Source organism: Arvicola amphibius, chromosome 6 (genome assembly GCF_903992535.2).
Source record: "Arvicola amphibius chromosome 6, mArvAmp1.2, whole genome shotgun sequence".
NCBI classification, from domain to species: domain Eukaryota; kingdom Metazoa; phylum Chordata; class Mammalia; order Rodentia; family Cricetidae; genus Arvicola; species Arvicola amphibius.
Genome location: NC_052052.2, coordinates 73,674,090 through 73,694,675, shown reverse-complemented (window position 1 = coordinate 73,694,675; position 20,586 = coordinate 73,674,090). Strand labels below are relative to the sequence as shown.

At 36.5% G+C, this 20,586-nt stretch overlaps 2 non-coding genes across 2 annotated transcripts; both read left to right on the top strand.

Moving 5' to 3' along the window:
• The first annotated feature begins 1,745 nt into the window (after positions 1-1,745).
• Positions 1,746-1,852, top strand: LOC119818202. Its single transcript, XR_005286088.1, has one exon. It is a non-coding gene; the product is annotated as a U6 spliceosomal RNA (small nuclear RNA).
• A 13,357-nt stretch (positions 1,853-15,209) lies between these two features.
• On the top strand, positions 15,210-15,316 carry LOC119818206. The gene has a single exon (XR_005286091.1). It is a non-coding gene; the product is annotated as a U6 spliceosomal RNA (small nuclear RNA).
• Positions 15,317-20,586: the final 5,270 nt, after the last annotated feature.

Sequence of the window (20,586 nt, the reverse complement as noted above, 5' to 3'; positions counted from 1 at the left end):
GTCGGGTAGGGCTGAAGAGTTGGTCATGATTAACAAGTGACAAGTACCATTGAAGTGAAATTAATCTAGCAGGGTAATTGATGCTGGTTACTTGGAGCAGAGAAATTAGTGCTGGTTAAAGAGATCAGCACCACTGAAGTGAAATTTTCAGGAAAGTAGTCCCTGAGAGTTAGCCACAGAAGTTGTACTTCATAGGTAGCCAAGGTTATACCTTACAATGGCAGCAATACTTGATAGTGTTAAGAGTCTTACAGTTGGTCTTGGTTTTGAAGGTATGAAGGGGTCATGAAGAGCAGCTGAAACTTGATACTGTGGGAGGCAAAAAGTGGTCATTTTGGGGTAGAAAATGAAGGCATAGGATCTAAGAGATTATGAAGATAAGTTGAGATTTGGCACCATGAAGAGAACCCAGGAGAGGATATTGGTGAAAGTGTAGCTTAGTTGCAACAGAAGACCCCCAAATTATGGAAATGTCAGTACTGTATGAAGAACACCACAATTAATAGCAGCAGTAGAGTAGAACCTGCCTAAGTTTATAAAATAAGCTTTGTGTGCCTCAGAGGGCATAGATAGAAAAATAATCTTGGTCTCTTGGAAGAGCTCAGAAAATTCTCGATAAACCATACATAATGGACATTGAGTTCTTTACACAGTTGGAGTTTGTTTTTACATTATTAGATTGTGACTGTGTCCTGGTTCTTCTTTTTTAAAGTAAGAAAATATTTAACTTATTTTTTATTTTATAGATGACCACAGTAGAAAGACAGTAGATTTTTCAAAGACTCTGAATTTTAAAAGAGATCACATATTTTAATGAGTTTGAACATTTAGAATGTTTGAAGTTTTAAAGACTGTGGGATGTTTAAAGTTTGGAATATTTATAATGTGATGTTGATATTAATGTGTGAACTTGGGGGTTAATAAGAAAGTAAATAGTGGGGCCCAATAGTGATGTGTTTGTGTGTCAACTTGGCAAGGATTCAATCATGCTGGATACTTTAATGTCAACTTGACACAATCTAGAGTCTTCAGAAAGGAGAAAACCTCAACTGAGAAAATGCCTCCACAAAATCAAGGCATATAGAGAATCTTTTTTTTTTTCTCTTTTTGGTTTCTTTTGAGACAGGGTTCATCTGTAGCTTTGGAGCCTGTCCTAGAACTAGGTCTTATAGACCATGCTAGCCCCAAACTCATAGATCTATGCTTGGCTCTACTTCCCAAGTGCTGGGGTTAAAGGTGTGCACTGCCACTGCCTGGTTAGTAGTATTTTCTTAACTAGTGAGTGTTATAATTTATAGTGTTATGGGATAATATTTTTGTATACTTTGAAGACATGCCTCTACTAAGGCACCTTTTGATTGGTTTAATAAGGGCTGAAAGGCTAATAGCTAGGCAAGGGAGTCTAGGCAAGATGTCTAGGAAAAGATAGAAATTTGAGGGAATAATCTGAGAGGAAGGGAATTGGCCAGTGAGATGTAGCCAGTTATATAAAGTAGACCCACACTAGCTCAGAACGGAGTACAATAAAGGTATCTTTGTTTAAGGGTAGATGGACAGATTAGCAGTCCTCTGCATGAGCAAGGAACAGGAACCAAATCTAGCAGCCAAGGGACTGGGCACCTTTCTACATCTGTTTATATAGTACATGTGGCCACACCCAGAATGAGCCAGTATCTTAAAGGCTATTGGCTGAGAGAGTTCCCAAAGCATATCCATCCCCCTTTTGTCTAAAAAAAAGAGTTCTAGTGCTCGCTTCGGCAGCACATATACTAAAATTGGAATGATACAGAGAAAATTAGCATAGCCCCTGCGCAAGGATGACACGCAAATTCGTGAAGCGTTCCATATTTTTACAACACCAGAATCAAGACATCCCGATACAACAAGAATTGAACACCCTACTCAAGAAGACATAGAAGAAACCGACCTTAAACAGTACTTTATGAAAATAATAGAGGACCTTAAACAGGAGGTAAAAATCTGCCATAAAGAAATGGAGATAACACAGAAAAAAATCTATTGTGTCAGTCCTCAATACTTCTCAATAGACACAAAACTAACAAGTACCTCATTGAGAGTAGTTATTTTATCATCAAGTAATAGAGTGAGCACGATGCTAGAAATTTATTATTTTTTTTTCTTTTTTGTTTTCTTTTATTACTTTAAAAGAAATACCAATCCAAATTCCCACTCCCTCCCCTCCTCCCATTCCCTCCACACACCCTCCCCCCTACCCCCTCCAATCCTCAGAGAGGGTAAGGCACTTTGCTTTGTGCAAGGGATAAGGCCCTCCTCACTACACCTACGTTGAGCAAGGTATATATCCAAAGAAAATAGGATCCCAAAAAGCCAGAACATGAAGTAGAGAAAAACCCCAGTGTCATTGTCATTGGCCTCTCAGTCAGCCTCAACTGTCAACCACATTCAGAGGGACTATTTGGTCCTATGTTTGTTCCTTCCCAGTCCACGTTGCTTCTGGGTTCTTTGTAAACATACTTTCAATGAAGATATAGGTTTTCTTAATGCCAGACATGAAAAACAAACCAAGACAGAGAAAACAGCAATAAAGATTCAAGTAAGAATTGCATTTCATATCTCTAAAAAAATGAATGTGATTATAAGCTCTAGTCAGTTAATGTCAACATCTGTAACAATATCTCCTTGCTTTTATCTCAACTCCATAAGAACCTAAGTTGGCAGACTTACTGTTAATGGATTATTCCACTGTTAATTAAGTTCTGTTATGACAATGAAAGTCTATTAAAATAAATATTGCTTCAATGTCAAAAAAAAAAAAAAGAAATGGAGATGACAAACAAAAAGGTAGACGAAATAAATAAATCTCTCAAAGATACCCAAGAAAAATAAGAAAAACAAGAAAAAGCAATCAAACAGGTAAGGGAAACAGTACAAGACCTGATAAATGAAATGGACGTAATGAAAAAAAAACACAATCTGAGGGAAGACTGTAAATGGAAACTGAGTAAACAAAGAGAAACTTCAAAGACAATTATTTCCAACCGAATATAAGAGATGGAAGAAAGAATCTCGGACTCTGAAGATACTATAGAGGAAATAAATTCACAGATTAAAGACCAAAACAAATCTAACAAATTCTTAACACAAAACATCCAGGAAATCTGGGACACCATGAAAAGACCAAACCTAAGAATAATTGGGGTAGAAGAAGGAGAATTACAACTCAAAGGCCCAGAAAACATATTCAACAAAATTATAGAAGAAAACTTCCCCAACCTAATGAAGGATGTTCCTATGAAGGTACAAGAAGCCTACAGAACACCAAATAGACTGGATCAAAAGAAAGCATCCCCACGCCATATAATAATCAAACACAAAACATACAGAATAAAGAGCAGATATTAAGAGCTGCAAAGGAAAAAGGTCAAGTAACATATAAAGGGAAACCTATCAGAATTATACCTGATTTCTTAATGGAAGCCATGTAAGCCAGAAGAGCTTGGATAGATGTGCTACAGACACTAAGGGAACATGGATGCAAGCCTAGACTACTATACCCAGCAAAGCTAGCATTCACCATTGATGGAGAAAACAAGATATTCCAGGACAAAAACAGATTTAAACAATACGTAGCCACAAATCCAGCCTTGCAGAAAGTAATAGGAGGAAAATCACAAACCAAAGAGTCCAACAACGCCCACAATAACTCAGGCATCTAGCGACCCTTCACCAGCACAACTAGAAGAAGGGAAACACACAAACTCTACTACAAAAAAAAATGACCAGAGTTAACAACCACTGGTCATTAATATCACTTAAAATCAATGGACTCAATTCACCTATAAAAAGGCACAGGCTAAGAGATTGGATACGAAAACAGGATCCAACATTCTGCTGTTTACAAGATACACACCTCAACCACAAAGACAGACACCTACTCATAATAAAGGGTTGGAAAAAGGTTTATCAAGCAAATGGACCTAAGAAACAAGCCGGAGTGGCCATACTAATTTCTAACAGAGTTGACTTCAAACTAAAATCAATCAGAAGAGATGGAAAGGGACACTTCATACTCATAACAGAAAAAACCCATCAGAATGAAGTCTGAAACCTGAATATCTATGCCCCTAATATAAAAGCTCCCACTTATGTAAAAGAAACACTTCTAGAACTCAAGGCAGCCATCAAACCACACACACTAATAGTTGGAGACTTCAACACTCCTCTCTCACCAATGGACAGGTCAATCAGACAGAAAACTAACAGAGAATTGAAAGACTTAATGGAGGTAATGACCCAAATGGACTTAACAGACATCTATAGAACATTCCACCCAAATAGGAAAGAATATACCTTCTTCTCTGCGGCTCATGGAACCTTTTAAAAAATTGACCATATACTTGGTAACAAAGCAAGCTTCCACAGTTACAAAAAAATATTAGTAACCACCTGTGTTGTATCGGATCACCATGGATTAAATTTAGAAATCAACAATAATGCTACCCCCAGAAAGCCCACAAACTCATGGAAACTGAACAGTCAACTACTGAACCACACCTGGGTCAAGGAAGAAATAAAGAAAGAAATTAAAGTCTTTCTTGAATTTAATGAAAACAAAGACACAACATACTCAAACCTATGGGACACAATGAAAGCAGTGCTAAGAGGAAAGTTCATAGCACTAAGTGCCCAGTTAAAGAAAACGGAGAAAGCACTCATTGGTGACTTAACAGCACACCTGAAAGCTCTGGAAAAAAAAAAGAAGCAGACTCACCTAGGAGAAATAGAAGACTGAAAATAATCAAACTGAGGGCAGAAATCAACAAAATAGAAACACAGAAAACAATCCAAAGAATCAATGAAACAAAAAGCTGGTTCTTGAAGAAAATCAACAAGATTGACAAACCCTTAACCAAACTAATCAAATGGCAGAGGGAGAACGCGCAAATTAATAAGATCAGAAAAGAAAAGGGGGACATAACCACAGTCACAGAGGAAATTCAGAGAATCATTAGATCTTACTACAAAAGCCTGTATGCCACAAAATTGGAAAATGTAAAAGAAATGGACAGTTTTTTAGATAAACACCATATACCAAAGTTAAACCAGGATGAGGTAAATGCTCTAAATAGTCCTGTTAGTCGCGAAAAATAAGAAACTGTTATCAGAAACCTCCCTCCCAAAAAGAGCCCAGGACGAGATGGTTTCAATGCAGAATTCTACCAGAACTTCCAAGAAGACCTAATACCTGTACTCCTTAAGGTATTTCATAATATAGAAACACAAGAGTCACTGCCAAATTCCTTCTATGAATCTACAGTTACCCTGAAACCTAAACCACACAAAGACTCAACCAAGAAAGAGAATTACAGGCCAATCTCACTCATGAACATTGACACAAAAATTCTCAATAAAATACTGGCAAACCGAATCCAAGAACACATTAGAAAAATTATCCACTACGATCAAGTAGGCTTCATCCCAGAGATGCAGGGCTGGTTCAACATATGAAAATCTATCAATGTAATCCATCATATAAATAAACTGAAGGAAAAAAAACCATATGGTCATCTCATTAGATGCTGAAAAAGCATTTGACAAAATTCAGCACCCCTTTATCATAAAGGTCTTGGAGAGATTAGGGATACAAGGGTCATTCCTAAATATAATAAAGGCTATTTACAGTAAGCCGACAGCTAACATCAAATTAAACGGAGAGAAACTCAAGGCCATCCCACTAAATTCAGGAACACGACAAGGCTGTCCACTCTCTCCTTATCTCTTCAATATAGTGCTTAAAGTTCTAGCAATAGCAATAAGACAACACAAGGGAATTAAGGGGATTCGATTTAGAAAGGAAGAAGTTAAACTTTCGTTATTTGCAGATGATATGATAGTGTACATAAGCGACCCCAAAAACTCCACCAAAGAACTCCTACAGCTGATAAACTCCTTCAGTATTGTGGCCGGATACAAGACCAACTCCAAAATATCAGTTTCCCTCCTACACACAAAGGATAATGAAGCAGAGAGGGAAATCAGAGAAGTATCACCTTTCACGATAGCCACAAATAGCATAAGATATCTGGGAGTAACTCTAACCAAGGAAGTGAAGGATTTATTTGACAAGAACTTTAAGTCTTTGAAGAAAGAAATTGAAGAGGATACCAGAAAATGGAAGGATCTCCCTTGATCGTGGATTGGGAGGATCAACATAGTAAAAATGGCAATTCTACCAAAAGCAATCTATAGATTCAATGCAATCCCAATCAAGGTCCCATCAAAATTCTTCACAGATATTGAGAGGACAATAATCAACTTTATATGGAAAAACAATAAACCCAGGATAGCCAAAACAATCTTATCCAATAAAGGTACTTCTGGAGGCATTACCATCCCTGACTTCAAACTCTATTACAGAGCTACAGTATTGAAAACAGCTTGGTATTGGCATAAAAACAGAGAAGTCGACCAATGGAATCGTATAGAAGACCTGAATCTTAAACCACAAACCTATGAACACCTGATTTTTGATAAAGGAGCCAAAAGTACACAATGGAAGGAAGAGAGCATCTTCAACAAATGGTGCTGGCATAACTGGATGTCAACCTGTAGAAGAATGAAAGTAGATTCATATCTATCACCATGCACAAAACTCAAGTCCAAATGGATTAAAGACCTCAATATTAATCTGAACACACTGAGCTTGATAGAGGAGAAAGTGGGAAGTACTCTACAACAAATGGACACAGGAGAACGTTTCCTACGTATAACCCCAGCTGCACAGACATTAAGGGTAACATTGAATAAATGGGACCTCCTGAAGCTGAGCAGCTTCTGTAAAGCAAAGGACACTGTCACTAAGATACAAAGGCAGCCTACTGACTGGGAAAAGATCTCCACTAACCCTGCAACTGACAAAGGTCTGATCTCCAAAATATATAAGGAACTCAAGAGATAGACTTTAAAAATTAAAAAATGCCCAATTAAAAAATGGGGCACTGAACTGAACAGAGAATTCTCAACAGAAGAAGTTCAAATGGCCAAAAGACACTTAAGGTCATGCTCAACCTCCTTAGCTATCAGGGAAATGCAAATCAAAACAACTTTGAGATACCATCTTACACCTGTCAGATTGGCTAAAATCAAAAACACCAATGATAACCTTTGCTGGAGAGGTTGTGGGGTAAGAGGTACACTCATCCATTGCTGGTGGGAATGCACACTTGTGCAACCACTTTGGAAAGCAGCGTGGTGGTTTCTCAGGAAATTCGGGATCAACCTACCCCAGGACCCAGCAATTGCACTCTTGGGAATCTACCCAAGCGATGCCCAATCATACTACAAAAGCATTTGCTCAACTATGTTCATAGCAGCATTATTTGTAATAGCCAGATCCTGGAAACAATCTAGATGCCCTTCAGTGGAAGAATGGATGAAGAAACTGTGGAATATATACATGTTAGAATACTACTCAGCAGTAAAAAACAATGACATCTTGAATTTTGCATGCAAATGGATGGAAATAGAAAACACTATTCTGAGTGAGGTAACCCAGACCCAAAAAGATGAACATGGGATGTACTCACTCATAATCGGTTTCTAGCCATAATTAAAGAACATCGAGCCTTTAATTCGGAATCCTTGAGAAGATAATAAGAAGGTGAACCCAAAGAAAAACATATAGTAATCCTCCTGGATATTGGAAGTAGACACGATCGCCAGGCAAAAATTGGGAACTTGAGGCTTGGGCAAGAAGGGGCCAAGGGGAGGTGGGGAGAGAAAAGCATGAAGGGGAGAATGGGGAGAGCTCGGAGGAATAGGATGCTTGGGATACAGGAAGGGTGGATATGGGAGCAGGGAAGCATATATCTTTATTTAGGGAGCCATCTGAGGGTTGTCAAGAGACTTGACTCTATAGGGGTTCCCGGGTTTCCAGGGAGAGGCCCCCAGCTAGTTCCTTGAGCAGCTGAGGAGAGAGAGCCTAAAAAGACCAGTTCCTATAGCCATACTGATGAATTTCTTGCTTATCACCATAGAACCTCCACCTGGCGATAGATGAAGAAAATGACTAAGCCCCACAGTGGAGCACCGGACTTAGCTCCCAAGGTCCTGATGAGGAGCAGAAGGAGAGAGAACATGAGAAAGAAAGTCAGGACCGTGAGGGGTGCGTTCACCCATGGAGATGGTGGGACAGAACCAACGGGATATCACCAACTCCAGTTGGAATGGGACTGATGGAACATGAGACCAAACTGGACTCTCTGAATGTGGCCGAAGGTGGAGGCTGACTGAGAATCCAAGGACAAAGGTGCTGGGCTTTGATTCTTCTGCATGGACGGGCTCTGTGGGAGCGTTGTCAGCTTGGTTGATCACCTTCCTGGACCTGGGGGGAGTTGGAAGGACCTTGGTCTTAACATAGAGTAGGGAACCCCGATGGCTCCTTGGCCTGGAGTGGGAGGGAGGGGGAGTATGGGTGGAGGGGAAAGGAGACAAGGGGGATGAGAAGGGGAGGAGATGGAATTTTTTAAATGTAAAAAAATCCCCAAAAAAGAAAACATAAAAAAAGAGTTCTAAGACCAATATAAAACTATATGCAGTAAGAACAAATATCAAGTATAAAAATAAGAATTACTAGCATCATAAATAATATCAAGCAGGAAGCATATGCTAAATGTTTTAATTTTTATCTTATCCTAAGAAGTGTTGTGGGAAGTGATGTAGACTATGATTGCCTTTGATGAATAAAGATTCTGCTTAGGCTTATGATAGGGCATAATAGTCAGGCTGGAAGAGATAAAGTCGGAAAGAAGAGAGAGTCGGGGAGATGCCATCCCCAAAGGAGACTGACACCTGAGAACCTTTCTGGTAGACCACGGGCCTCATGGTAAATATAAAATAATTAAAATTGGTTAATTTAAGACATAATAGCTAGCTAGGAGTATGCTAGAGTCATTTGCCAAGCAGTTTTGTAATTAATGTAGTTTGAGTGTGATTATTTTGGGTCTGGACAAATGAGAAATGAATGAGCAACCTCCACCAACAGATTGGCTCTCAACATGGGGACAGATAAATCCAGGTAAAACCTGAGAGAGCTCGAAAAGGAATTCTAGACATGCACAATAAAAACAAAGTTTAGCCACATTTTTTTTTCCTGGGTGGGCTCTGTTTGCTGGTGGCAAGGCACCACCACTCCTTTAAGAGGAGTATTCACTAATTCAGCATTAGTGGGCCTCTCTCCTACAACAACTGGTGCTACAACGTGGTCAACAAACTCCATATAAAACCTGAGAGGACTTGAAAAAGAAATTCTAGACAAAAAAATAGAGGCATTGGCAGTTCTTTCTTATTTCCTGTGTGTTCAGTCTGGACACCATGCATTTCGTTAGTGGTAGAGCCGTTGGCAGTTCTTTGCCAGGCTTGTCAAGAAGCTTGCAAGCTCCAAGTGGAGTGTCTTTGGTGCCCAACATTCTCTTGGGAATAGATTGGTGTTGCCAGGAGCAGCTGTGTCTCATATCAACAGAACCCTAAATTATTTGAATGCCATATTCCTCAGTTCTTTGAAGTGGTTGAAGATTATCTATCTATGTAGAATACAATTTCCATGCATCCAAAGAACCTACTGTTCTAACCATAAGTATGTCAAACATGGATGACTATTTACCTATAATGCTTAATACTTATACTGCTTAAAGACTAAGGCTTAATATTAAAACATTAAATATTCTTTAATCAACAGTGCAATAAATGAGGGCAATTACCTCAACATACAAACAATGTATAAATTTTTTGTTCAGAGGTAAAAATGTATAGTGCATATGATAAATTTATCCTAAGATTACATCAGTATACAAAATATCTTAGGAAGAGGTATACATGCATACAATTTGAGAAAATAACTTTGCATAGGTGTACAAATACTGTAAACAGAAAAAGGAGCATATTCAATATAACAAATATAATTTGAATTTTATCAACATACAAGAACCTTTACCAATGTAAATTGTCTATAAATAATAGTTCACAAGTATTTTCACTATTACTATTATTTTTAGTGTAAGTAATTTCACATTAATATATGTATTATCCCATCTATTTCCTTTTTTCATTTTTGTCTCAAATGTGATCTCTGAGCCTATATAATATCTACCTAAAGCCCCCCATCCTATTCCAGATATAATCAACCCCTAATTGATGTCCCTAATCCTGAGGACAAACTTTGTTGGGAGAGGGGATGGCATCTTCTAGAATTACTTCCAGCTATCATGTGGCAATATTAATTTTATGGGATACTGTAAAAACTGAAATGATGGTTAAGTTTTAAGATTACTGTCTGGTACAATTGCAAATGGTCTCTGAGTAGTTGATAGGTTTTTTCTAAAGTTCTTATTTGAAGTTCTCACCAGATTATTGTAAGAAGGTGTATGCTTTCAGCTAACCAAATTGGTATCTTCTTGAGCAGCTGGTACCCCAAATCAATCTTAAAGTAGTGCTATCAGAATCATGATGTCATATAAACCAGGTGGAGTCACTGTGGAGCCCAACTTCTTCTTGGAAACTTTAAAAATTGCTGCAGGAAGATTTATTGTTCATTGTGGAAAACTTAAACATTATTTATATAGACATATATTCAATGTAAGGTATGATAGAGACAAAATATTTTGGGGAAATATAAAGCATTTTCTAAATTGTTTCTTTTTATGTCCCATACCACATAGCTCCTGATATGAGAGAAAAATTCAGAATTTTTCTTTTAATAACATGCTTGGATTTAGAGAAGGATAACCATTGGCCAATGCCAAAGTTAGCTTTGATTTTTAACTGATTTATACTTTTATTATACTGAATAGTCTAGATATATATGTAAGTACATATATACATATGAATATAATGTCCAGGCAATGAAATTTTACCCTGCAGATGCTATGTCACCATAAGTCAGATTATGCAATCTATTTCTGGGGGTATTTTCCATCACTTTCTGTTTCTTTAGCATTTCTTTTATAGTACTTGATCTTTCTATAACTGTCTGACCTGTAGGATTGTTTGATATACTTGTAATATGCTTTATACTATAATAAACAAAAACTTCCATTTTTTAGTAGCATATGCTGGACCATCATCTGTCTTTATTTGTGCAGGTATACCCATGATGGTCATAACTTCTATTAAATGTTTGATTACTGAATCAGACTTTTCCGAGCTCAAAGCTCATTGAGAACCTGAATAGGTTTCAATGGTATGCCATACAAATTTAGTTTTCCAAAATATGCAAAGGGGAACATATCCATCTGACAGATTTCATTCCTTTGAGTACCCTTCGGGTTACTCCCTGCAGGTAGCAGTATTTGGTAGAGAAAGAACAAATAGAACATCTGTTTATAAGCTCTTTAGCGTGTTGTCATGTAATAGAAAGATCTTTCTTTAAAGCTGTCCTATTGACATAATTTTTTAAATAAAATTCTGAGTCTTTCAGTATATTTTCAATCAATAATCAATCAATTTCTGCATTACTTTGTGCTAGAGAACCTGGCAGACTCATATGGGATCAAATATATTTTATGTATGTGGGATAGAGCCTATTCCTGATTATATCTTGAACATGAATGAATAATGAAGTCAATTATGTATAATTTGGTATGAATCAGTAACTATATTGAGAGATTCTTAAATTCTTAAAATCCCTTAGTACCACGAGAATAGCATATAATTCTGACTTTTGTACAGAATTATAAGAGCATTGTTCCACTTTATTTAAATCCTCTGATTTGTAACCTGTCTTTCCTGATTTATTTTTACCAGTATAGAATACACAGGCTCTAGTTATTGGTGTGTCATGTATGGTGCATGGAAGGATCCAAGTGTCTTTTTATAAGGTTAATCCTATTGCTTTGGGGATAATTATTATTAATCTCTCCTGAAAATTAGCACAAGCTCTTTGCCAGAATTTATTGTCATCCATAATTTTCTAATTTCATCAGTAGTAAAAGACACTATAGTTTTTGCTTGGTCTATTCTTGCTAATTGATGAAGTCTCAATTTTTCTTTTATAATTAATTCAGCGGTCTTTTCCACATGTTTTTAATTTTTTACTTAATTTATGTGGTAAACATTTCCATTCTAAGACAATATCTTCCTTCATTAAAATTTGTATAGGGGAGATTCTGGAAGCCAATATAACTAGAATATAGCTAACATTTGGAACCACCTGATCCATATGTGCTTTTTGTAATTTCTCTTCTCTCAAAGTTAAATCTCAGCTTCAGCTGTTAATTTCCTGGGACTACTTAAGTCTTTGTCACCATCTAAGGTTTTGTTGAAATAAATTGTTAGATCAGGTGTTATTCCAACAGTAGGTCACAGTTTGGGAATGTCTTTTAGCAATCTTTGAAAGTCATTAAGGTCCAAAGTTGGCCTCTCCTTGTTTGTTCTTTTCATGTTGCAATTTTCTGTAAACCTATTTTATAACCTAGGTAATTGATGTACTCTCCTCTTTTATTTTTTCAGGACCAATTTATAATCCTCATTTGGGCAAAGCTTCTTTACTTCTTCAAGCATTTTTTCTAAAGTGCCTGCATTTGAATCAGATAGCAAAATGTATTCCATATAATGGTAAATTATAGATTTAGGAAATTGTTCATGTATTATTCCAATGGCTGAGTTACAAAATATTAACACAGGGTAGGGCTATTGAGCATTCCCTGTGGGAGGACAGTCCATTGATATCTCCTAGTAGGCTGAGAATTATAAGTAGGCATTGTGAAGACAAATTTTTCTGTGTCCTTTGCTTGTAAAGGTCTAGTAAGGAGACAATCTTTTAAATCAATAACTGTAAGAGGGTGTCCTTTAGGTAATAGGGAAGGCAAAGGAATTCCAGATTGCTGAGGGCCCATAAGTAGAATTATCTTATTGAAAGCTCTTAGATTTGTCACTATTCTCCATTTTCCAGATTTACTTTTAACAAAAATACAGGAGAATTCCAAGGCATGGTTGATTCTTCCATATGGTGAGCATCTATTTGCTCCTGTACCAGCTGTTATAAAGTCTGAAGTTTCTCTTCTGCTAAAAGCCATTGTTTAATCCATATTGGTTTTTCAGATAACCATTTTAAAGGTAGGACCATTGGTACCTCTGAAGGTTTGTGAGTTGTTTTGTGTTTTTGTATAGCCTTGAATGGCTGGTGATTTTTTTAACAGTAATTTATAATATCCTTCCTAGAAACATGAATTTCTGGGACTGCAGGATTGTTAAACTAGGTATTCCATTGCTGCAGCAGATCACAATCCCATGAATTTACTGTGATATTAGCCACATATATCCTCAGCCTTCTTCTCTGTCCTTCTGTCCCTATGAATTTAACCCATCTCTTGCTTCATTTTACTTGAATAGGGTTCCAATTCCTAGGAATTGAACATCTGTCCCTTGAACAGGTCTATTTGTATTCCATGATTCTGGAGTAATAATAGTCACACACAATAGTATCCATGCCCATTAATTCCTCGATTTCTTATATGCACTCTTAGCTTTGGTCTTTGATCATTTATAGAAGTCTGCCAAAATATATGTTTCCTATTTTCTATTGGAATCTTTGATTCATTCTCCATGTTTATTCCATCATCCAGAGAAGTATGGATTTTTACAACAGGCAATGGAATTTTTAATTTTCCTGGGGAGATAGTGACTGGAAATAACTGAACCACGTTGACCTGTGGGCCTGTGAGAGGCCCCCCAGGAGTTTCCCAAAGGTAATGGGTTGCCTTATTTGTCTCTTTTTGATCTACATTCTTTGGTCCAATTTCAGCTTTTGCCACATCTCCTACATAATTCAGAAGATTAAGACCTTCTGACTTTGTCATTCACAGAAGATACATTATTTCTAGAAATGCCTTGTCTATAATCCCTACTCAGATGTCCTATTCTACCACAATTAAAACATTTGGCATCTTGATGTTTCCTTATACCTTTGGAAATTGCTTCTACCTAAGCCTCAATATTATAGTCAAATGCCTCAATGTTTATTGTCTGCAGAATCCATTAATCCATTGGTGTTGATCTAAACTTAAAAAGCCGAAATATCTTTTGGCATTCTCAGTTTGCAATTTCAAAAGCCAGAGATAGAATAAGTACTCATGTAGCTTTTGGGTATGTCACTTATATTTGTATAGCTTTAATTAATCTTTGTAAAATGACATTAAGGGGTTTTCTTTGACCTTGTTTAATAATATTTGGTTCTTGAATCTGGTCACAAGCATTTAATGCTGCTGTGTAGTATAGGGACAAGTTGCATTCATCATAAAGATCTTGATCCTGTGGATCAACGTAATAGCTCTTACCAAGAATTTGATCTTGGAAAGTCTCAAATTCTTTGACCCTTCCTTGTTGTTCTAAGACTTTAGCCTCCTCTCTCTAGTAATTGTAGTCCAGCTTTAATAACTGCTGAGACTAATTGAAGCCAATCATGTGGAGTATCCTTCCTTATTGCTTGAAGCCCATGTCTTTATCATCTCTCTAACAAATGTGAATGCATGCTATAAGATACTATTACTTGCTTAATTTCTTTTAGATCTTTTATGTCTATAGTTTTCCATTTACATTTTTGGTACCCATTTGGGTATTGAGTACTTGCTGGTTTGTCAGAAGTTATAATGGGATAAGTAGCTACAATTCTTGGTAAGTCATGTCTGACAAGCTCTGGCAGTGATAAATTCTTTCCTTGTACCTTTTCTCCTTGCTTACCAATTCTGATACTTTCCTCAATCGATTCAAGTCTTTTTACTACTGTCTTTTGTTAAGTTAGAATCTCTTGACCAGTGAATATTTCTAATGATTTCATCAATTCAAATATCTTCTGTTCTTCATTTGGCACATATGATGTCTAGGTATAATTTTTTTTCCATTAACAATAACTTCTCATCTTTGGATATTATTTTTTTGGCATGAAGATTGCCTTCCTAAAGAGATACTCTATCTGCTAACTTATCATAACTTTTTAACAGATTTTGATTGTCAAATTCAACAGTATGAATTCTTTCAGATAATTTCTTTGCACCCTTTTGTAATATTTCAAAACCCATTGACATGGATTGAATTTTGTCTTTCAAATAAATGTAATCTTATTCAATGGTATTATTTTTTTTCAGTTAGCTTTTGATTTTCTATGGTATAGGTCCTGTTGGCTAACTGTTCATTATTAGTCTGTAAAGACTCATTTTTAAAAGTGTCTCATTCTTGTGCTCACTTCGGCAGCACATATACTAAAATTGGAACGATACAGAGAAGATTATCATGGCCCCTGTGCAAGAATGACATGCAAATTTGTGAAGCGTTCCATATTTTCCCCTGAACTCTATGTTCTTTGCACACTGTTAACAGAACAATTTCCTACTTGCTTAGGCAGTTACTCTTCCAAGTTTGTACTTGGCCTCTTCTTCAAGAGAATTTCCTGAAAAGGGAACACAGAAATTTAATTTGTGGCCAAATTTAATGAAAAAAGATGAGGTTTTAAAGTGGTAGTATGAAGCCCTGTCCCTTCTTTGTAGAATTAAGATGATTTTTATTTTATAGCCTTTGAGCCTAAAATAACTTTTGTAAAGATTAAGCTCATTTAGAGTTTTTTTTTTAAAAAAAATATTGCAGCAGAATCTGCTTCAGGGTTCTGTTGTTTTGTTTGCTTATTTTTAAATTAACTGTTTCAAACTTTGGATATTGCAGGCTTTACAGGGAGAACCCAAATTTTCAATTATGTTGGCTTTTTATAAAGCTTGAGTTATATAAGATTTAAATAAAAGTTTGCTACCAAGATGATTGCCTTATTGAATAGGTCACTGCTTAGGGTTCTGTAAGTGTTGATACCTGCCATTTATGGAGACAGTGTAAGTTTCATTGAAGTGTAAAAACAAGGCAAGCCTCAGACCAGCAATAAATTAATCAGTTTGGAAAAAAAAGTGTCTCATTCTTGACGCTGTTATCAAGCCATTTCTTTAAGAATACAATGTGAAGAACAAGGCTAAGTACCATTATCACAAAAGTGGATGTATTGGAAAACCCATAAACCTTGCATAATACCATCCACAGTAAAACAAAAAGGTTATTAAATTCATAGGTAGTGATATTGTCTACAATTATGCAATGTTCAAATTTATTTATTAATCAAATGAACTTACCTCCATTTTGAGTTTTCAATAAATTTTTGTAGGTGTAATAATCTTTATTGGTCAGCAGACATTTTGGTTGTGGGCATGTGGTGAACAGTCCCACTTGATTCAACAGTGGTGTTTATTTCTGTGTTGGCAGTTGCTTAAATACTGACAAATATGCTTAAAAAATGAGAGCAATTCCAGAATATCAGGGAATCCAGATATTGCAGGTAGTTGTGAGCCACAAACTTAAACATGAGAAGTCTGTGCTCCTGGATAGTTGGTGGAAACAAGCTGAAGTGGGAAATTGCCAACTCATTTTAAAAAATTGCCAACTTTTTGCAGGATGGCAAAAAAGGGGTAGCTCATCTGTGGAGGGGTTTTGGTAAAAAACAACTTATTAGGTAAAATCAAGTCAGGCAGGCAGGGGTGGGAGCCCTTCTGTGCTGCGGACCTTCACTGCTGTTGACCTTCTGGGCTGTTTCCAGTAGGCCTGGACTCAGGATCCACATGGGTGCCAGATGTAGCTGATAATAATAAAGTAATCCAATACTAGCTCAGAATATAGTATAATGACGGTCTCTTTACTTAGAGGTAGACTCACAGATCAGCAGTCCTCTGCATGAGTAGGGAATCAGAACTGAATCCAGTAGTAGCCAACGGGCTTTGCACATTTCTACATCTTTTTGTATAGTACCTGTGGCCAGAATGAGCCAGGCTATTGGCTGAAGGTGTTCCCACAAGTGAGACACAGAGGAAGTCAGACACACAGTTTAGAGGATAAGTATTGAGCATGTGACAGATATAGATTATTATAAATGGATTAATTTAAATTATAAGAGCTAATTGGGAAAAAGTCTAAATAAATGAAAAGCTTTCATAATTAATAATAAGTTTTGTGCCACTATTTAGGAGCTGGTGGTACAAAGAAAGTTCAACTACATTATAGAGGAGAGTCAAGTCCATATTTGGTGGGGTAAACCATGGGCTGGTTGTTCTGGGTTTTATAGGAAAGAAGCTGAAGAAACCATGAGTAGCAAACCAGTAAGTACTACTCCTTCATGGCCATCAGCTCCTTCCTCTTGGTCCCTTTCCTTCTTAAATTCCTGTTTTGACTTATTCAATGATGAGCAGTAATGTAGAAATGTAAACCAAATAAACCCTTTCTTCCCCTAAGTTTTTTTTCAGTCATGATGGTTATTACAACATAAAGCTAACTAGGACATTCAAGATTGAATCTTCTAAGGATTTTTCTCAATGAGACTTCAATTACTTCAAATAATGTAACTCATTTTTTAGTGTGTGAACTCAAGTACATCAGAACCATAAGTGACTAAATGGAATGTCTTGAGTTTCATTTCAACAAAGTAGTTTTTGTGCCTCTTTGTAGAAGCATTCTCCCCCTCAGAAACAAAGAATTTTGGGCAAGTAGAGCTTAAAGTTACAGTAATAGGAAGACAAAATTTTGTAGGTGGGTTACTGGAGTGATAGTGAGTGGTGATATTTCCATTTCCAACCCTTGATTATTGGTCCCCTGAATCCTGGATATGGGAAAAACAATGTCATACATTAGATTGTTTTATCAAGCAGAATAAGCCTTCTGAATAGTTCCATTCCAGCTATCTAAGATACTGCTACATGATTTTATTTGTAGCTACATCTTTAAAAGGCCATTCCACCCTTCTAAGAATCTAGTAAAGTAAGGATCATAGGATGTGTTAGAACCCAGCCTTTCTTGATGCTTCTCCAATGAGCCTCATAGACCCAACCCCACCAAGTCATCTGAAGTCTCTTTGTCCTCACAGCTCAAAGTGAGAGCTGTCAGGACATACTCAATGCCTGAATTTTTCTCCTTTTCCAAATATTACATGGAGATAAATCTCCCTCTTGGTGCACAAGAATAAGAGCAGCTCATGGTACAGGATTTTCTCCTAGTCTTAATTCATTAAGAATAGACACCTGAGCCACCCCAGGTAAAGCTTCTTGTCACCACGCTTAATGAGTTGAGTTCCATCCCTAGGGCCCATGTGGTGGGGGAAGAGAACCAACTCCTATACATGTATGATAATACACACACACACACACACACACACACACACACACACACACTTTTTTCCAGAAATGAAAAGAGTAGGCAACTCCCTTTGTTAATTATAAAGCTTTTAGCTCTAGAAACCCCATTCCCAGCACACTATACTTCTTGAGGTTCTAATAAATCTGTTACTTTGAGCCCCTGTTTCTCTATAGGTTTTGTTTTTTTAGATTTCCTTCCCATCCAGACTCCCTGATATGAACAAGTAGGTTTTAAGTTTCTCCAGAACAATGAGTTCCCCCTTTTCTTAACTGATTTGTGGCCACTTTCATTTGTGAGCACCTCTAACTCATACCTGAATTGCACTAAAAATTATCCAAGTTCAATCCCAGATTCACAAAGGAAAAGAAAAACTCATTTTTCACCCTGCCCCTGCAGTCAGGCAAAAATGCCTTTAGTCACATGTTTTTTAATAATATTTTTCTTCCTTCTCCTTTAGCCCTCTGATCTCTGTAGTGAAAAATCTTTTTCCAATTGTTTAGGCTGTCTTCCTGGAAACACTCCTTCCTTTCACACTTGCTTTGGAGCCTCACGTAGAAAATTCAGCAAATTATTAAAAGATAATAATTCTCTTAAATGGAATCTTGCTGCATAGTATCTGAGATCCTTGGAATTGTTTATATTTCATTCTGTCTGTTGGTCACTATTAAATGTGTTTATAGTAAAGGTTTTCATATAATTTTCTTTATACTTCATTTTATGTCAAGAGAAAAAACCTAAATAACAAATTTTGTGAGCACTTAATTATATTTTTTTCAATATTATCAATTACGATTGTGGAATATGTCTAAATTTAAGATGCTTGCATGTGTGCTAATGTGTGTATGGTTAAGCATATATATTTGAAAATTTTATGATTTTTAACCCCTTAAGGACATTGATTTCTAGATATTATTTTTTTTTCCGCTCAAAATACCATTTGCAAATTAATTACCTTTGTCACGCTTGGAAAAAGTACAACGCTAGAAAATGTATACTAAGTAAAAAATAATATCATTTAAAACATTGCTAACCTACCTTAAAGATATACAAAGGCATATTAAAGCTTGCAGAGGATCCTAATGTGTTTTACTGTGTAATAGGATTATCTCTCTTTTTTAGTGTCTTTGAGATGATACCTTACATCTGTGTTTTCTGGTTTAGCATAGTTTTGTCCTCAGATAAAGGATAATTAAAAATGGAACTAAACAGTTAAAGACAAAACTTCATTACATTGTGTAGTTAAAAGGGTTATAAGAGCTAAAACTTAAGCTCCAAGGATGTAATAATGGTTCGGGTTCACTATTTTACTAGGTAGAGACAGATATATTGGATTACATTGGCATTTTTTGATGTAATAACCCTGCCTCTGAAGATCAGGGCAGCAATGCAGTGATTCTGCCAACTTTAGAATGTAACTGTCTCGATTATGCATTCTGAAACTCAAGAAATCGCCATAGGTTAAGGTTGGGGACCCGAAGGATGCACTGTGAGTTTTTGGCTAAAACTCCATCACATGACATCTATAAACCTCTAATTTGACTAGCTTAGTTTAGAATTCCCTATAATCAGTATCACTTCAGAGACAGGATCTAGTAAGTCTGGTTGTTTCCTTGTCTTTAATATTAACCTTTTGATCAAAGGCCATGAACCTTTTTGGGAAATGAGGGAGAAAGATTAACAGCAAAATTTTTCTGTAGTGTATTAAGGTCCTTCCTAAAGGGCACTTGGCTCAATTTCATTCAAGGGGTCTGAGGCTATACCACTTTTAAGTCTGAAAAATGTTTGAGGGGTCTTGATACTCTATTGCCATAATTCAGGGTAATACTTTTTTAATTGTTAAGGAACTATTTTGCATTTATAGAATGAACAAGAATTTAGTCGGGCTCCTATGTAATTAATTTCTGGATATACCATGTTTAGTTAGTCAGCACTAAAGGTCTGTCCCTCAGATTGCTATGATCAGTTCTTTGTTTCTGCTGACCTTTATGGTAAATGGATTCATCCTGCCTTTGATGGTGACTCAGTGTTGCCACTTGGGTCTCACAAGTCAAGGCTCGAATTATAAGTACTGCATTTGAGTTATCCAACTGACAAACTTCAGCTTCCTTTTTAAAGTCTGGTGGACAGAGAAAATCAATAACAGAATTCTTCAGATATCCTGGTGCTCCTTTAACAAATCTGTTTCTTATATTATTCTTCTAGACACTCTCATTGTGGAGGGATAGATTTTACATAGAAGCTCTACTTCATCATTTTACATTTCCTCATAGTCCTCTCATCAATATTAATCCTTTGTGATCATTCTGTAAACACATTTATTTATTAATCAAAGGCTATCACACATTTTCATCTCCTTTACAGGAAACCTATCTTTTGACCTATATTCCACCAACATTG